This window comes from Choloepus didactylus, chromosome 8 (genome assembly GCF_015220235.1).
Source record: "Choloepus didactylus isolate mChoDid1 chromosome 8, mChoDid1.pri, whole genome shotgun sequence".
In the NCBI taxonomy this organism is placed as follows: Eukaryota; Metazoa; Chordata; class Mammalia; order Pilosa; family Megalonychidae; genus Choloepus; species Choloepus didactylus.
This window is the reverse complement of record NC_051314.1, coordinates 72,825,892-72,840,436: the sequence shown is the minus strand read 5'-3', so window position 1 is coordinate 72,840,436 and position 14,545 is coordinate 72,825,892. Positions and strand designations below refer to the sequence as shown.

The 14,545-nt window shown below is 38.4% G+C and overlaps 1 pseudogene; it reads right to left on the bottom strand.

Moving 5' to 3' along the window:
* Nucleotides 1–12,615: 12,615 nt before the first annotated feature.
* LOC119542679 lies at nucleotides 12,616–13,673 on the bottom strand (annotated as a pseudogene).
* Nucleotides 13,674–14,545: the final 872 nt, after the last annotated feature.

The following is a 14,545-nucleotide window of genomic DNA, read 5'->3' as shown; positions in this document are numbered from 1 at the left end:
ATAGCCCAAATTATAAACAATAATTGCTTACAACTATGTCCATTAATAATAGAGTGAATAAATAAATCCTGGTATATTCATACAATGGAATACTCTATAATAATGAGAATGAATGAACCACAACTACTCAAGATAAGATGCATATCTATTAAAAGCTTAGTTTTAGGTAGAAGTAGCTAGATACTAAATGATATAAAATACACAATACCATCTTTTAAGATTTAAAAATAAGCAAGACTAAATGGTCAAGTTTAGGAATGAATACTTGTTCTAGTTTGCTACTGCTGCCAGAATGCAAAACACCAGAAATGGATTGGCTTTTATAAAAGGGGGTTTTGGTTTTGTGGGTCAAGGACGGGATTGGCCTGACCACGCCCGACTGGCCTCCAGGGTTCTCCAGCCGCTACCGCGTTTTTTTTTCTAGAACAGGCGGCACAGCGGGAAGTTTTCTCGGCTGGGTACCACGCTGAGAAAGCCTGGGGTTGATTTCCTTACCAGGAAAATTCCAAAAGGAGAAATTACTGGGTCAAAGGGAATGCTCATTTTAAGTCTTTTGGTTTCATAAACTTTGCAAAATTAGCCTCCACCTACAATGTATTATAATGGCCTATTTATCCACACTCTTGCTGCCGAAGGAGATTGCAGTTCTTTTTAGAGTTTTGCCAATGTGAAAGAGTGGGAAAGGTGATGATGGTATCCATAATGAGCCTTCAAATGGCCAAGCATCAGAAAGAATGACAATTCCAGCCCAGATCTTTCTGGATCTGAGAGGTCTTCCTTTAGTCCTGGCCTTTTTCTTTACCATCCCTTCTTCCAGAGAAGAAAAGTAATTGGCAGACATGAGAATAAGCCTGATTTAAGTTTCCAGGGCAATTTTTGAGATGCAGATGGTATGAGAGCTAATTATAATAATGGTTACAATTTTTAACATACTCCATGCAGAAGGCACTGTATTTATTCAATTTAAACACATTATCTTGAATCCTCACAATAATCCCAAAGAAATGGTTATTGCTGTTCCATTTTATAGCTGTGGAAACTGTGGCTCAGAGACAATTCATTACTTGACTAATGTAGCTAGTAAATAAGGTGGTGGGGGTGTCTAAGCAAGGCCAGTGTGACTCCAAGATCTAAATTGTTTATTAGATGCTTTGCTGCAAGTCTACAATTTCTGATGGGCCAGATTTTGATAAATACACAAGACTCCCAGAAAAATATTTCCCATTGTAATTCTTGGATAACAAAATATCTTTACTAAGGCCACAGCATTGGCTCAAATCTCTTGACACGGTGACAGTTGACAACAGTTTTACTAGGTAACATCATCTTAAGATAAAACTACACACACATGCTCTTTAAGTCAGAGGACATTTTTGTCTTACTGCAAAAATTTTAAAGAATGTTAAAGTTTCACTGAAGCCTGAATTTTATTCTTTCCACTTTCCCTACACAGACATGCACACACAAACATTCCTCTCCTTGGAGATTAAAAAAAGGACACGACAGAGAAAAAGGTGAAGAATAAATTTTGAGCCAAGCTATGGTAGAATGCACACCTATTCTAAGGTTTGGATACCTGAGTTGGATTACTGGGTCTATCACATACTAGATGTGTGTTTTGTACAAGTCCCTTTACTGTCTTTGAGACTTAGTTTCCCTCTCTATACAAAGAGAATCCCTAGTACCTACAGAGCTGTATGAAAAATATAATATCACTACACAAATATTACTTGTTATTTAATCCCTCATACCTGTTTCTCACTGGCTATGAATTCACTGTGGCTTTGTTTTGCACATATGTGCCTGGTTTTTTTTTAAATCTGAAAGTGGCCACCTTTCTTAGAGCATTTACTACTTTTTCATCTTAAATTTTTTTTTTTACCTGTTTCACATCTCTTTTTCCTTTCTTTAGCCTTGTATTGCTTTAAGCAGGTCAAGCCACTTCATCTGTTCACTGACTATTTCCCCACAGGCTCAGAGTCAAGACAGGAGTCTTGACTTTTTTTAGGTGTTTCTATCTATCTATCTATCTATCTATCTATCTATCTATCTATCTATCATCTATCTATCATTTATGTCATCTATATCTCATCTATCTCTCAAATAACTGTATATACAGATATAATCACTGTATACACAGTCACTATATGTACATATGCAATCTTGAAATTATTCATTGATTGAATGAATGAATGAATGAATGAAGTGAAGCAATGAAATAATTAACCTTCAAGCTGTGGAAGAAATGCCCAGATTTTTTTTCCTTTCACCTTCATTCAAAGGTGTTTTACCACTAAGGAACTCCCAGTATGTATGGTGATTAGCATTTTCAGCAATATTGTTGATAGAAGTTACCATAAGGCCCCAAGATGTCATTGTGGTTTCAAATCTGTAAGAACAAGACCATATATGATTAATATCTCATGTAAGGTCAGGTAATAATGGGTTAAAGTTGAAGGGACAGAGACATTCTAAATGCTTTAGAGATCAGATAAAACCGAGCTCAAAAGAGCAAATGAAAATAACTAATGAATATGAAATTACTTCACTTGGAATTAAATGCAATTAAAATGAATGTTTTTTCTGAAAAACCCATCAATAATCAGTTTTTTAAAAAAAGATGTTAGTGTCTAACAATGGGAAAATGTTTAGGTGAATGATGGGGTGGATACCCAAGATTGAGTATTTTACAGTTATGAAATTGTTTTCCACATAATTTCTAGTGAGATGGGAAAATGCTTATAATGTTAAATGAAAAGGTGGGATACAAATTTTATATGAAATGTCTATCTATCTCATGTAGATCATGGATCAAAACTTTGTAATATGCATAGAAAATCAGCAAAATTATAAAAATATTAATTGTGGCCAAAAAAAAAGGGGGGGGCGGTTATTTGGTGACACAGTTACAGTCTTAAGTCCATAAAGTGTCCATCAACAAAGGCACCTTCACTGGAGAAAGGCCATTGGCATCCAGAAAACTTCTGTTAGCTGGGAAGGCAAGTGGCTAGCATCTGCTTGCTCCCAGGTGGCATTTCAAAATGGCATTCTCCAAAATGTCTGCATCAGCTTCCAATGGCCATCTTCAAAATGTCTGTCTCAGCTCCAGCTCGCTATGAGCTCCTTCTGTGTGAGCTTATATAGTGCTCCAGTAAACTAAACAAGGCCCATGCTGAATGGGTGGGGCCACACCTCCATGGAAATTATCCAGTCATAGTTCTCACCTACAGTTTGGTGGATCACATCTCCATGGACACTGAACCAATAGATTCCAACACAATCCACACTAATATGTCTGCCCCCACAAGGAATGCATTAAAGAATATGGCTTTTACTGGGGAACATAAATATACAAACTGGCACAATACTTAAGCAGCGAAACAATCAAAGTAAGCAAGGATGTGGTTACACAAGGTCAGAATAATGCTTATTTTTAGGGGAAGGGAAGGTGTTTTGTTTTAGGATCTTGGTGTTCTTTAGGGTTTAATCAGCTGGTAACTGTCAGTGTCTGGCAGCAACTCAGGTTTTCTGATTCAAAGTTCTATAAATTTTTCAGAAATTATGTAAACCATAAAGCAACACCAATGTTTTTTCATGAGGGAAAAAAACTAATCTTCTTTATGATTTTTAAAAATCTTTGGCCATAATTTTTAATTGCCAAATGTTGTAGTAATAAACATATGCATGTACTTAAAAATAACAATAAATATTATGGCCCACCACAACTGCAGAGAAGAAGGGTGGGAGGGCTGGGGCTAGGTCAGGAAGGTGGGCCTGCAAGGAAGTGGGTGGGTGCTGTGCCAGGAGACCCAGAAGTTTGTGAGGCCTTGTGGAGGGAGGGAATCAGGAAAGCAAGGCAAAGGAGGAGACCACACGTAGGTGTTGGCACAGCTAGAATCATTCAGAATCACATGGCCTTGAAGAAATCAAATTTGAAAAAATCAGAAGGGTTCTTGAAGAATTCTACTTCTGAATGGCAGAATGGGCCCAATCCCCAGCAGAACAGGTATAACTGAAAATTATGTTGAAAAACAGCCATTTAAATTCTCTGGAATTCTCCTAAGGGCATACAGGAAATGAAGAAACATTTATGCAATGATGTATACTAAAACTCAGTAAGAAGAGTGAGTCTGTGGCATTTGAGTACCCCTACCCCCAACCCCAGCCTGGAGTAACAGATTCTCTGCTCCAGGTGGGTTGAGCCATGAGCACAGGGTTTCCTCTCCACTCAGTGCCCAGTTGAGGGCTACAGTATCTCCTGGGAGGGTACCAGCCCTTCTTATCCCTATGTGTTCCAGAGTGAGACCAAGGGTTCAGAGAATCCAGCAGCCCCCACTAGTACAGCAGAGGCTCTACCTCAGGCGTGGTATCCTGGGAATATCGAGAATATTGAGGCGATTGCCTTTGTCCTACCCCATTTATATGTTGTCACAGGGAGAGACAACATGAGAAGACCAAAGGCTACCCAACAGTCTGCTCATAAAGCAGGAGTGTCACTCATAGGGAAATGGCCATGGGAGGAGTGTCACTCACAGAGAAGTGGCCATACTCCCTGCTCCCAGCTTGGGAGCTGTGCCTTACAGACTTTGCCCAGGGTAAGAAACTGACCATAAGGATAGAGAGCTCCAAAGCTCCGTCCAAAGGAACGGAACTGACTTTATTTGAAACAGTGTGGGGAAGTTCAAGCCTGATGGAGCTTTTGAAACAATGGTAATTTTGATGGTAGCTTCATGAAAGTATTAATCTAAACTGTGTCCAGCTAGTTAGAAAAACAAAACAAAACAGGGAAAGAGACAATTTAGAAGAGCCCACTTGAGGCCTGCACAAACCTCAATAACTGGCCTCTAAAACTACCCAGGCAAATGGCTCCAAATACACTTGTATCAGAACTTGGAACAATTTATACCTCCAGGGAATTGTTGATAACAGAGAAATCAGCCAGATATTTGGAAGCTGGGTTTGATACCAACAAAGGCAGATAGCTTAACAAAGATATCTTGGAAAGAGATGGTTAAAGAGAGCTGTGCTAAAGCCCCCGTCATCCAGGTGGTCTGTGCAGCCAAGGCTGAGATCTTGGAGGAATAACACCAAAGACTTCACACTGCAGGGAGTGGGGAAATCTGGCGAGGGGAAATAGCCTTCAACAAAATAGTACAACCAGTCACTAAACAAATAACCAAGTAAACAGCAACAGTAGCAGCCCTCTGAAGAGGGATATATATCAGTATCCAGAATGCTACAATATATTATCTAAAATGCCCAGTTTTCAACAACAAAAAAATGGTGAGGCATGCAAAGGAACAGGAAAGTGCTATGTTAAATGGAAGAAGAGCAGGTAAAAGAAACTGCCTGTGAGACAGCCCCAGGTGAAGATTTAATAGACAAAGACCTCAAAGCAGCCATTATAAATATGTTGAAAGAACAAAAGGAAAACATGTTAAGAAGGGAAGGTATGATGACAAGAATTTAAATTCATACAGCTTTGGAAATTTGGGCGGTTCCTCAAAATATTAAACAGAGTTATCACGTGATAACAAATGTTCAGCAATGTTATTTATAATTCCGACAAGTAGAAACAACCCAAACGTTCATCAACTGAGGAGCGGATAAAGGAAATGTATATCCATATAAGGGAATATTTTCATCAATTAAAATAAACGAAGGGCCAATATATGCTGTAATATGGGTGAACCTTGAAAACACTATGCTAGGTGAAAGAAGCCGGTTACAAAAGACCACATATTCTGTGATTCCATTTATATGAAACAGGCACATTTGTAGAGATAGAGAGTAGAATTAGTGGTTGCCTAGGGCTGGGCATGGAAGGGTTGGTGGGAAATGGGGAGCTATTGCTAATGGGTATCGGGTTTCTCTTTGCGGTGATGAAAATGCTCTAAAATTGATTGTTGCGATGATTGCACAATTCTGTGACTACTGTATACTAAAAATCATTGAGTTGTACACTTTAAATGAATTGTATAGACTGTGAATTAAACCTCAATAAAGCTGTTACAAAAAGAAAGAAGAAAAAGAAAAGAAAGGAAATGAAGGAAGGAAGGGAGGGAGGGAGGAAGGGAAATACCAGACAAGTTCAACCTTCTCAAACGGAGATCCCCAAATAGACATTAATCACTCTGAGCTTAGTTTCCTCTTTAGTAAGACAAATGCAAGCAATACCTAAAGAATGAGATCTATTCCAGGAATAATAACCTCAAAACCACTGCTTATTTCACATTTGGACTGGTTGTAGGAAGGACAATTACTTTTTCCTAGATGCTGTGCACAGAAGGAATGAACGTGTAGGTTCATGGGTTTATATGTACAAGTGATAAAAGATAGAAATAAGCACAAAGCAGGTAATATATTGAATGTCTGTAGACCTATCATTGTTTACCAGCATAAAGTAACTAAATATGAAGTACATTCCAGATTAGGTTGATAAAAATAAATTTTAAGAAGTCAGATGTATCTAAATTGTTAGCTCTGAGAGGGGTCTTTCATGGGGAAATAAAACCCAATGACTGTTAGGTAAGCTTTAATCTTAAGAGACCTCTTCCTATAGCTTCCTTTTATAGCTCTTGGTTTGAGGGAAAATTTAATTTTAGTTTCTGAGTTTCTATTATTTATTAATTAATGAAACTCAATTGTCACTCTGTCCTTTGAAATTAAAAAGAAAAACTGTTTTGATTTCCCTAACCCATATTCTGTTGCTATTCCAAGGCTCTAAATAATATTTCTGTTAATTCCCAGGGGGCTTCTGTTTTTAGAATGAATTCTACCTCTGAGTTTTCATTTCTTCTAAACTATCCATTTCACTTGTATGTCACAGTCCTTGGCTATCATTTTCCTTCTGTTCTGCACTTACATAAACATGGAATTAAGTTTCTTTATAAGGTTCCCTGTACACATACACACACACACACATACATGCACACACTAACATGACACAATGAAGAGGTTTTTATGTCATCAGGTTGCTCATCCCCATTTCCCCTCAAGACTCTGATAACAACCCATCTTGACTTTCTCCCTAGCCATACCCTTAGACTCTCTCAGAGATACTCTAATCACCATATTATACAGAACAATCTCGTTCTCTAAATTATGCTTGGCAAGACTCCAAGCATAATTTTGCATATCCAAAGAGTCGATGCCTTTGCTAAAACAATGGGCTATTTATGCCCATTCTTCTCTTTCAGTAGCAGGGAAAAGCTGGCAGAGGCTTTGACATTTCATCTTTTTCTGTTTTTTCATCTCTGTCAGTTTCTAAGTAAAAGGGAGTACTATAGAGACTTATTTCCCTTTAATGTGAAATATATTATCCCTTTGGAAGACTAAAGTGGTGAAAAACAGTTTGGTTTTAAAATAACATTGGTTTAAACAATATTTTCTCCCATTATTTAAATAACTGAGGATTTTTCCAAATTGGCCACAACTTTTTCATCAATGCTTACAAACCTTACCAAGGTGAAATTTATTCCAAAATATTTTCCACTAAATTAAATAAAGCAGTCATAGGGATGTAAAAGTATTGAGCAGTTTTAACGACTCTTGTTCTGAGAATTACATATTTTCCCTTTCTGAAAACCACAGTATGTGTATATGTGTGTCTGTGTGTGTATAAGAGGAGCTCATCTCAGAGGACTTTCGAACTATTTTAAAAGGGAAAACTAGGTGATTTGTCATTAAAACAATCAACATTGTCAGCTTTCATTAGCATTTTTGCTAATAGTAGTTAAAAAGACTGCAACAAGCACATACATATATTTCTGTGAAGGGGATTTTACAGAGGAGGACTGACTCACACAGGCAGAAAACACTTGTTTGGCATTCTGTCAGCGTTGAAGATGTGAAGAATAGAAAATGAGTATCCTGTGGAAATAGAGTGTACTTGGTGCTCAGCTCTGCTCTAATTTACCTGCATCCTCAACTCACTAGTCTCATCTCAGACCATGTTCTGTCTTCCTCACTGCACTTCTTTCTTTCCTCAAATGTGTCCTGTTTACTCCCGCCACACAATCTCCACACGTTTTTTCTATTCGAGCACTTAATTAGTCCTCCTCTAATTCTTCACCCCATATTCCCAATGCCTATTTTTTACTTTTTATCCAAGCCCAATTTAATTATCTCTTATACAGAAATCTATTCCTCTCTTTAAATTATTTGGTTACTTTAAATTAGGTCACTCTCCTTTTTTAAATTTTTAAATTTTAAAATTATTTTAAATTAGGTCTCCCACTTTTTATTTCTTTTATAAAACTTATTTGTTTTTGTCATACCACTTCTTATAATTTTAACTTATTTATCTGCTTACTTGTTTAATGCCTGTCTGTCACAAGTCACTAAGATTCACGAAGGCAGAGATCACACTCTCTCCTGTTGACTTAGGTCCTACAATAATGCTTGTCCATATGCATATGTGTTGAACAAATGAACACAGAAGCAAAACAAACAAACAAACAAAAAAAAAACACATAGGAACAGAATACAGATGATAATATGCTCTGTGCTATGCCTAAGGAATAAGCCTTGCTTCCTTGTACTGTTTTGAAGAAATATATCATATTTGGAAGAGGGGTTTGATTTCAGTGATTAAACTATGCATGTAAGAGAAGGCTTACTAAAGGTGAGTTAAGTGTCTATTATTATGAAAAATAACAAATTTGAGCTTGTTTCTGGCTGCAAGAAGTTTACTCTATCCTACATCATGATCAGAATGTGCTATAGTTCTGTACTGGATGAGTAGGTTCTTGAAACCTTCTTACACAGCATTAGTCCATGCCCTTCAGAAATCTCTTCTAGTGATCTCTATAGGGGGCTAGGCTTTTTAAAATTTTGTAGCATTCCTCCATACATGAATCTTGAAGCTATATTTGTTAAGGAATGTTATAAGAAAAAGGTCTTCATGTAAAAAAAAAATAACTTATTTTAAATAGTTGTTACTTAAAAAATAATTGTTATTTTGCATGAAGCATTAAGGTACTAACAGAAGCTTTGAACATATTGATTAAGTGTCATCATCTGTCTTGTTAGCATTTTTAACACAACTCCACACTTGTAATTTGACAGTGCTGTAAACATTGTTTGAAGTAAAATACCAAAATTGTATACAGTTTGAGAGATCCTTTTAGAGGTTTTATGCTTACTCAATACAATAACAACAAAGTTATTCTCATTTAGAATGCATTGATTTTTTGTCTTCAGGGAACTCTACTTTCAAGATAAGAGATAAGCAGGCCCACTTCCACACTGAATGCACACCTCTTGACAGTTCATGCTGCTTTCAAATGCCACCTTCTTAAACCAATATTTTCATTTTCACTCTGGAGAACATAAATCAAACATATCAGCCAATTGTAAGTGTAATGAGTTATCTCCATAAAGGAAATGCATTTTGAAGTTTGGGCAATGAACTACTTTAACATTTAAAAAGCAATTCATTGGAAACTGAATAAAAGGAAGGAATCAAGCATTTTTTTCTCATATTTTTCCAGAGGTAATTTTTTTAACTCCCCTTTCAGTTGCATACACAGGTGTCATATATATAAACCTCTGATTTCATAGGTAACTCTTCCAACCTTTAGCCTTGTAGTTTTTTAACTCCTAAATTCCAATATCCTCCATCCTTACTCCATTAGCAGGAATGTTTACACATTGGAATAGCTCTGTGGAATTTCTATCTTGAGCTCACCTTCTATTCTTCCCTCTCTGACTTAGTTACTGCTTTTAAACATGCTCCTTGGCCTCACTAAACTGTCATTTCCTCAGATCCTCCCTGTTTTCCAGCTCATCAGCCTCTTCCAGATTTATTTGCTTTCCTAACTTGTCTAGGCTTCACAGTCAATCTTGACCAAATCTTGACAATGCTACCTCAAGATTCTCTCCTTGTCATCCCCTCACCTAATGTCCAACTTTCTACAACTATAACCTCAGACACTCTAGCATCTACATTCTCCACTTGCAGGTTTTGGAACAGTACTAGAGAAAATCATGAACCACCGATGCTCGCTTTCTATATGAGTTCATCCTGTCTCAACTCAGCTGCTGCTGAGTTATCATTTATTCATCTTTCAGTGAATCCTTAAAAATGTTCCCAAATTTTTTTTCGAATTATACTTTATGGCATATTAACTCCAGTTTTCTATCTTCCCATGTATAGATTACTTTGATTTCTTAATCAACAGAATTCATAGATCTCTGAAGTGAAGTTCTTTACCTCCTCACAATTATTTGATTTCCCTACCCTTTTCCTACTTCCCTCTTTGCACAGCAGAAGAAAGGATGTACTAGTCTTTCTGTACCTACTTTTTCAGAGGTCTTTCTTTATATCATTTTTTATCTTCTCTGAAACCTTCCTTATACGATTATAGCCTCCTTCTTGAACATCAAATATTTTTCTACTACTTCCTTCCTGTGCTCATAAAACAACCTCTCAAGTGGCTTACATTATCAAAAAGAAAAACAAATTTAAAAATCCTCCCTTAACCCTGTAATCATGTCAAGCTCTTCTATCTTTTTAAGCATTCCTCTGGAGGCTACCATATTGTTGGTAAACAATATGTTTTTCAATTGGTAAATTTAATCCATTTATATATTGTAATTGCTGAATATATTAGAAATTATTTCTGCTTTCCTATTTGATATTTTTTAAATAGGGCATGTCTTTTATTTATTTATTTCATCTTTCCTGTTTTCCCCCATATAGAATCTTTCTCAAAAAAGATGAGTGTTTTAACATTCTTTCCATTTTCCTTTGTTCACCTATGTCTAGAACTTTAGTTTTGACTGATTTTATTTTATTGAGAAGAAATGCAGGAGCTTTATTGTCATCATTATTCTTCTTGAAACTAAGAATTGATAACCTCAATAAAGGAAACATTTTGCATTCAATGATCGAGAGCCCACAGATGCTAGGAAGAGCAGAAAGTTCCTTTGGAGATAACACGGGACTCCTCGCGACAGAACCACAAAGCGCAGAAACCGCCATGCCGGCTCAGGCCTGGCCTAGCACAGCCGGCACCGCCCCTTGCTGCAGAATTCCTTCCCCGGAGTGCTGAGGACGAGCTGGATGACCAAGGGCTAGCGCCAGCTTATCCCAACATTTCAGCGACTAAGAAATACGAGTTTGACAAGAGATGTGACACAGTCACACACCAGCTTCCAGTAAGTCAGCTGGATGAGAAACCAAACGTTCTCTTTAAAGTGCAAAGCAGCTCTGTGCTTCTCTCAGGCGAGAGTGAGAGGCAGGTCTGACTAGGTTTGCATCTACTTTTACCAGTCAGCAGACATGGACTGAGAGGCTGGTGGTGAGGACACTCTCACAACACCACTGCTGGCCTGCAGCAAATAAAACTGTGGAGCAAGCCGGTCAGAGCCGCCCCTCCACAGGAGTCCGCTCTGGAAGGCTGTAGCCCCCCAGTAAACGAGCCCTGGGCTTCTCCAGCGGGACACGCTACAGCCACAGTCCTTGGAGCTGTCTAGGATGTCTCAAGAAAGGAAACGTGAGAAATAGTGTGGGACAACCTGGCATCCCTAAGTGAACCTGGCCACAGGCAATTGTGCAATCAGCGCATGAGGAATCCTGGATAGCTAGGTCGACCGTCAAACAGATTTTTCTAGCTAAAATGGAACGTGGTCTATCTGCCAATGCAAATAATGTTCCTAGGGACATACACAAAAAGGGATTTCCTAGTAAACTGCATAAGTTTTTATCTGGTCTTTACATGCTTTCAACTCCCTTTCTCAAGTGTTCCAGAATTAGCTATGCTGGTCAGTGATCATTTGAAGAACCCAAAGGCAGCTTTAGAGGTGGATTTACCGGAAAGCATGTCTGACCCCCAATTCCGAGGCAGTCTAGGACCTGGGGCAGTCTCAGACTCCGGGACCTCATTTCGGAAGTACTCACTTTGAGCCAGCAGCCTAAATCCTGATTTTATACTAAGATGACTCCTGGAATAAAAGAGACACTTCAACGATTTGTGCGTTTCCCGCGCTTTCTGAGAACAGTCACGCCTTTTTCCAGTGAGTGCTCCGCATCACCCTTGCAGGCCAAATCAGTGGCGGAAATTCGGGGTTGCTGTGGCCTGTTTAAAAACGGTTCTTGCTCTGCTTCCCCAAACCTGCAATTTTAATTAGCTCTCTTTCTTCCTGTCCAGATGTTAAAACTATTGTCCTTGTTTTAATAAGCTTGAAATGACTGAGCTGTTTCTCTAACCTTAATCTTCCCTTTCAAATTTGCACGCTATTGTTTTTAAGATTAAAGATATGGACTTAAGGCAATTACTGAAACAGAACTAAAGCTAAACTTTTAACAACCTCATTTTACTAAAGTCTTAGCAAATTTTGATAATGGCACCTGTACATCAAACCGTGGGGGAGGATACGGGGGTACGATGACCCGGAATGACATCCAGCCAGGGCTGTATGTAAACAAGGTTCACGGTTTGGTTCCTGTCTGTAAATATGGTGAATTAAAGCAAAGGAAGGAGCGCTCTGCTTTGCTTTAGATCTCCCAACAGAGAGGTATTTTGAAGATGCCAGTTGTTTTGTTGGGTAAATATCAGATGTCGGAGCTCCCGGGGTGCCGCCGTGAGGGCCTAGGGTCCGGGCGCTGGTTCACTTGCGAGGCGGCTGGCGGTGCTGGGTCCCCGGGGAAGGCTGCTTGGCCATGGGGGCGCGGGGCTGCTGGTGCGCCACCTGCGCGGCGGCCCGTGGGAAGTCTTTGTCTCTCGGGGTGGTAACACCAGAGATGAACGCGGTTTTGGTGCACCGGAGCTTTCCCATTCTTGGTCATCCTTGTCTTTCTCTTCTTTGTTGTCTCCACCACGTGGATGTTTCTGCTCAATTCCATTCCATCGGTTTCCACGGCGGGCAGGTGTCCAGCTTCCCTTCAGGAGGCGAAGACGTGGTGCTGTGACTGGGTGTCCGAGGTGCTGGGTCAGCGCGTCCGCGGCTGGCGGGCTGCAAGGGAGGGCGAGAGCGCGTGCGAGCGCCAGGCGGGACCGACGCCCAGAGGCGCGCCCGGGGGCCCGCGGGGCTGCGCGCCGACGAGCTTGTGACGCCGTATTTTTTTGACTTTAACTTTCTTGACTTAACTTTTTTTTTTAAATAAAAAATAACCATTCTCCCCAAAACAGATCTGTTGCAGCATTCTTTCAATGTGTTTCTTATTTGAGTACTTCCCCCAACAGTGTTACCAATATAAATTCTTAACAAATTTCTAAGACTTTGCAAGACTGAGAGTATTTTTATTGTGCCGTAACAGTTGAATTACAGTTTGGCTTGGTAAACATTCTAAGCGTAAAGTTTTTACTTTTTCATCAATACTTAAAAAAATTTACTTTGTCTTCTTGGATCCTGTACTGCTCTTGAGCAGTATGCAATCAAGCTACTTGTTATTTCTTCGTGGGCAATCTCTTCTTACTTTCTGTAAGCTTTTAGAAATTATCTCTCGTCGATACACTTCAATTTAAATTTAATGTATCTAAATGAGTTTTTCAAATCCCTCTCCCGCCTCCCCCACTCCCGTTTCACACTCTAATAACCCTTTCAATCTGAAGTCATTTGTTTGTTCTTGAATTGTGGGAAGTGTAAATGCATTATTTCTTTTTCTCTTGGACCTCAGATGTACGACTTTGATTGAATCAAAACCTGAATTCATAACACATCATCATCGTTGGTCTATATATGGCCTTCCTATCTTATTTATTTAATAATATAGTGAATACCTATTAATGCAAAATACATCCTGGTATCTATTCCATTTCTAATAACTTACATTCCCACATGTGCTCTTTCTCTGGCCCATCTCCTTTGAACTTCCTCCCTCCTTCTCACCATTCCTGTCCAAGTAAGCCATATTTTAAATGCTATTTTTATCACATACTTTTTAATAAAGATATACTTATGTATGTCAGCAATAATTTATCATACATATTTTCATAATATATGTAGTCATCTGTTTATTTTTCTAGTGTTTCATTCTTTTTGATATATTTTAAATATTCTAGTTTGTGAAACTAACAAAAGCTATTTATTCATTCTGTTGTTGATGGGTATTTGGATTATTTCCAGTTGTTTATTATGAACAGTGGTGCTGGGAACATACTTATCCAAGATTCCTGAAATACAAGTTTTTCACGGAACCGAGAGGTTATAGGATATGGGCATGTTAAGATTTACAAGATAATTCCAAACTGCTTTCCAAAGAGATTGGACTTATATATAGTCCAGTTACAATGCAGAAGAGCTTCTCATTGATATGTATTTGTTATAAATCTTGGAATTTTAAACTTTTACAATCAGATGTTTATAAAATGAGCTCCTTCAGATCTTGACTTGCCTGTCCCAGATTATTATTGATGAGGTGGGTATGTATTTTTATGTTTATTGGTCTCATATGTTTATTCTTCTGTAAAATGTTTTGCCCAGTTTTCTATGGGGTTTTTGTCTTTGTAGAATGCTTTTTTTCCCTACTTCTTCTAAGGTGACTTTTGATAAGTAAAAGTTCTTAATTTTAGTACAGCGTATTTCTTATTTTTATTTT